The following is a 5,014-nucleotide window of genomic DNA, read 5'->3' as shown; positions in this document are numbered from 1 at the left end:
AAAACTCCAAGAAAAAAAAAATTTAAAAATCTCCTCTGCACCTTCAACCAACTGCTGTCACTCTGCTATCCTAAGATATGCAAAGGGGACAGACAGCTGCCAAAACCAAAATAAAATTAAAAATCTTCTCTGCACCTTTGACCAACTGCTGTCACTCTGTGATCCTAAGATCTGTGAGAGGACAGACAGATGCCAAAACCAAAATACTGAAAAATCCAAAAGGAAGAGAAAAGAAAAACTGTGACCACTCTGTGAACCCTAAAGTTACAGAGATGATCAATGACTGAGCTGGGTGCAGATAGATACCACTAGGGCCAGGTCATCTGACAGATGCTGAGATCATAGGGCATGACTCTAGGCCAAGCCAGATACAGCTAGGTACCCCGACAGCTCCTAAGATCGTAGTGGGAGACCCAGATCTAGGCTGGATACAAACAGGGCCAGGTCCTCCGACAAATCCTAAGATTATAGGAGTACGCTTAGGCCAAAACAAGCTGGATGCAAGTCACCAGAACAAAATAGCCAGAGTCATTCATGCAATCCTAAGATTATGAAATGACACTGCTCAACCTGGGTGCTATCAAAGACTGAAAAGGCAGGGTCATCCCTAACAGATCCTAAAATCCTGGGCATGACCTGAGACAGCACTCAATGCAAGCACCCCAAAAATAAAGGACATGCATCTTAGAATTACTTCACTACAACGTTGTAACAACCTGCACATGCCTACTGATTAAATCCAATTGTTTCCTAACAGTTTGCTTGTCCCACTGGGAATCTCTTTCTTAAAAGAGCACCCCAGATTCTAACACACATTACCACAGCCTGAAGATTTAACACCTCTCACCACAGCCTTTAGATCTAACTGCTGGCAAACAGCGTTTCCTAGGAAGCTACTGTTCACACTCAGGGATGCACCTAGCTCCTTAAAGCATCAGTGTCCCACTGCAATCAAAACTTAGCTTGTGGATCAGAGTCACTCAAGCTGCTAGATAGAACAAAGATTGGTCATCCTGAGGTACTACAAAACCCAGCACGTGGTCCATCGCACAGCTGCCACCATGTCAGCAAACACGAGTTCGAAAACACGTGTAAGCCTGGACAGAGAGCAATCAGGAGTTTGCACATGCTAAAATGGGCTGAGTGAGTCCAACTCAGCTAGCCATGCTACAACACTCCCTCTCACAGGTCTGCCCACATAAGAACACCCTTGTACTCTCAGATATTATTATGAAAAGGTCAAGTGGGCTTTGTAGTCCTTAGACTTAACTTGCACCACTGACAGGACTCTAAGTAAGCTAGGCTGAGGCAGCACTCTCAGATGACCCTATGACAAGTGTACTGTTCAGAAAACCAATTGAGTTTTATAATATTTATTTTATTAAAGAATAAGCATGCTACTAGGTATCAAAGCCAAATTAAACCAAAGCAAATAAACTAGCATTGTGCTGGTTAGTTACACAGATGTAGTGAGGCAAAGAAAACATGAAAAACAGAAAAGTGTTCAAAAACCTTACAAAAACACAAAAAGCCATTAAAAAGAATAACAACAGTTCCAGTCCAGGAAATCATTAGTAAAAACAAAATAATCCAAGTAGGTTATAAAAAGGCTATAGTCCTCAGTGATCCTGTAGAATAAAAATCCCTTAACAAAAGTAAAAATCCATTATATGTCCCATAGTCCTTAGAAAAGAAAAATCCAGTAAATACACCATAGTCCTTACAAAATTACAAGAGCATAGTCCATATGGAGTATTCCAAGAAAAGAAGTCCATAAAGAATATTTCATAGGTAACAGTCCATAGAAAATAGTCCATGCATAGTCCTTAGGAAAAAGCCCATAAATCCATAGGTAATCCAGTATAGTAAAGGTTAGTCCCATGTGTCACGAGTGAATGAAGAGTCGGTATGGAATGACTGAAGGATCGGTCTTGAAAGACAATGTCCATAGGCAAAAAGTTCCTTTTTCAAGAGTAACTGACAAGGGCTTATCGCACCTTCCCACGATGTCATCCAATCAGAGTTTGTTACTAGGCAAACAGTCCTGTTGAACCACATGACTTCTTTCCCATACACATCCAGATGTTATTTGGGTTTACTGTGGTTTCGCAGAAAGTCACAACAATTCCCATCTAATCACACCGAGTCTTTTTCTCAGGCTGTCAGAATAACATTCTCTCTGCTCGCCTAAAAACAACTTGTCAGCATAGCAAAGATACTTTATACAAAGAAACAAGATGGAACCTCTCTGGCTCATTGCTTAATTACAAAACCCATATGCCTTAAAAGATTTTACCTCAAAAGCCCATCTCATCACAAGCATCATTGACTGATGCTCCCTCTGGAAAGGAGATGCATTGAATAAGTCTAAACTCCCCCTGTGTCTATTTGGGCATGATGCCCAATGTTGAAACCCTCAAGTTCTCAATAGGTAGCATTGGGAAGGGGCCAAGGACTCTTCTTTTGGCAACCTCCTTATCTATTTTATTCTGCACCACGCCTTCCTTTCCCCACACTGAAAGGAGGTTGTGCTCAAAGTATGCACTGTGCTCTCCTAACTGGAAACCATATTTAAATCCTTCTAACAAATATGTAGCATCTTTCTTATTCAGATAATGCTCCTAAGACTTCAAAGACCACTACTCTATTTGGCCTGGGCCCCTTTACCAGGCACGCCACCGCCACTATTGTGCTTTTTTCCTCCTTCAGTGCATTTATTTTGCTTCTGGGCACCTACTCTAAAACACCTAGCATTGGGGTGGTGACCCCTGCATGTGCTACATTTGTGCTTAAAGTAACATGGCATTTTAGTACAAAACCCCTTTGAATTGTACTCCCGGCAATACATGTGGGGTTGAACTGCCTGCCTCGGTGTAACATGGGGATTTTGAACAGGGGCAGCTTTCTTATTTAAGTGTCCACTATCAAAGCACTCTCCTATGTTTGGTCTCGCTGGTGTCATATGTTGTAGCCACAGTCCCAGCTGTGGCTCATCCCAATGCATGTTGGGGTGGATTGCACTTCTCATACAGAATGCTTGATCATAGTGAAGCCATGCCATGCCAGAAAAATCCATATAAGCCCTATATATGGTGTCCAAGTATTGAAAGAGAGACCGAACCCTCCATGGTTGGGCTTTGACTATAACTCCCACATAAATTAGAAAGCCCAGGAGCCAATTATCCAAATTCCTTTCTGGCTTTTTTCTCCTCATCCTCTCTTTTTCTTTCTCAACCCCTTTGTCTAACTCCTTCTTTTCCACGTTTCTATTAAGCAATTTGAATAGAAATACATACATACCCTTTCATATTTTCTCTTTAGTTGCCAGGGCGAGGTGATCTCCCAGCGGCATAGAGTAATCTCCATATGGGAGGGCACACAGTGGCGCCATGTTGTAGCCCATGTTGGCCACAGAAGGGTAAGGCCACCCACCAGCACTGGCCAGGGTGTCCTGACTTGCTAGTACCAGAAGCCACTGGTAATGGTGCAGCTAAAAAAATACTGTAAATAAAAAAAAATAAATTGATTGAGATATGACATCCCCTAGCCACTGTATTGTGGCATGGCATAAGGCCAGGGTGTGCCAGTCAGCCCTATATTTTGTGTATTAATAACTGTGAGTGTTGTAGATGCAAATTGACCAGCGCCAGCCCAAGGCCATGCGAGGGTCAGTGTGTATGTGTTAGGAGAAATGTTCCACTCACCCAAGGATGTTGATGCGAAGCTAGGCCTCCCAGTGTGTTGCCTGTCAGGATAGACTTCAACTACGTCCTCCTGTACTTCCTAGCATTCTAAATTTGATGTAGTCATTGCTGACAATGAGGATCTGTTGCTCTGTTTGGAACACCTAGGTTTAGGCATAGATGACAAATCCTCAGCCTCAGTCCTTTCTGTCTCTCCAGGTACCCACTCGACCTCGATAACATTAAAATGATCCATTATGAGCTAAGGCCTTAAGCTTAGCCTTACGATGACTTTTAGATCTAGATCTATGAGGTTGCAACCCCTCTGGCTGAGGCGTTCGACTAGCAGTTCTCTCAGCCTCAAGGGCTGAAATTTTACCCTGAAGTTCTTTCCAGATAGGCCAAGACTCCTTGTCAGAGGAGGCTTGAGGCAGGGGCAGCTGTGGCCTTTCTTTGGCTTGTCACTTTCCTGTTTTATTACCCATGCCCTCCCTTGATGCCATCACGTATAAAATTTATTGGTCCTTGGGAACACTGTTTCAGCAGTAAATGCAGTTATAAACCACTGAACAACCATAATTTTATAATTACTTTCTAAATTACTAATAACTAGTTACTTGCCTAGTTGCTTAATAGCAAATTAATTTCTTAATTACTCACTAATTATTTTGTGACTTACTTGTTAACCGCTTATCCCATATCGATGCAATTCCTTGCTATATCAACCAACAACCCCTTATTGCCAGAACAATTTCCAATGGACACCACTAGTAGAAACAAATCCTTATTTACTTAGATATACTTAGTAATGAAATTCTATCTTATTCAATTACTATAGCTTAATTAGCCAATTAACTCAATTAGATTAATTAGAATAATTACTCCTCTCCACACTCTTTAATAAATCCCAACCAAGCCCCACTAACCTTTATTAATATAAAGTATTATAAATAGGATAAAATGGAATCAATTTAGTTATTATTACTATTAATGTGCCAAATTATGAGCTGCTTCAACAAAAACAGACGAACTAACCTGAGCTCCAGTCCCTATAAACCCCCTTATGCGCCTTCTGGAGGCTAAACGTTCAGGCGGGAAAGAAGCAAGGTAAAGAAGGGTTGGGGGGCTGAACTCAACTTGCAGTCGCGTGGGTAATGGAAAAGAGGTTGTGGCAAAGAGAAACTGGACGAGGATAAGCTGGGAAAGGAACTAAGGTAGGGATAGATCTGTGAGGTTTCAAGCTCGGCTTGCACCTCAGGCTGGCTGCAGCAGTAGGCTCAGCCGAGCCACACTGCAGCCACTCAGGTGACCAAAGACAGTCAGGGAAGGAA

Source organism: Pogona vitticeps, chromosome 6 (assembly GCF_051106095.1).
Source record: "Pogona vitticeps strain Pit_001003342236 chromosome 6, PviZW2.1, whole genome shotgun sequence".
In the NCBI taxonomy this organism is placed as follows: domain Eukaryota; kingdom Metazoa; phylum Chordata; class Lepidosauria; order Squamata; family Agamidae; genus Pogona; species Pogona vitticeps.
The sequence above is the reverse complement of the archived record's forward strand: the minus strand, read 5'-3'. Positions refer to the sequence as shown.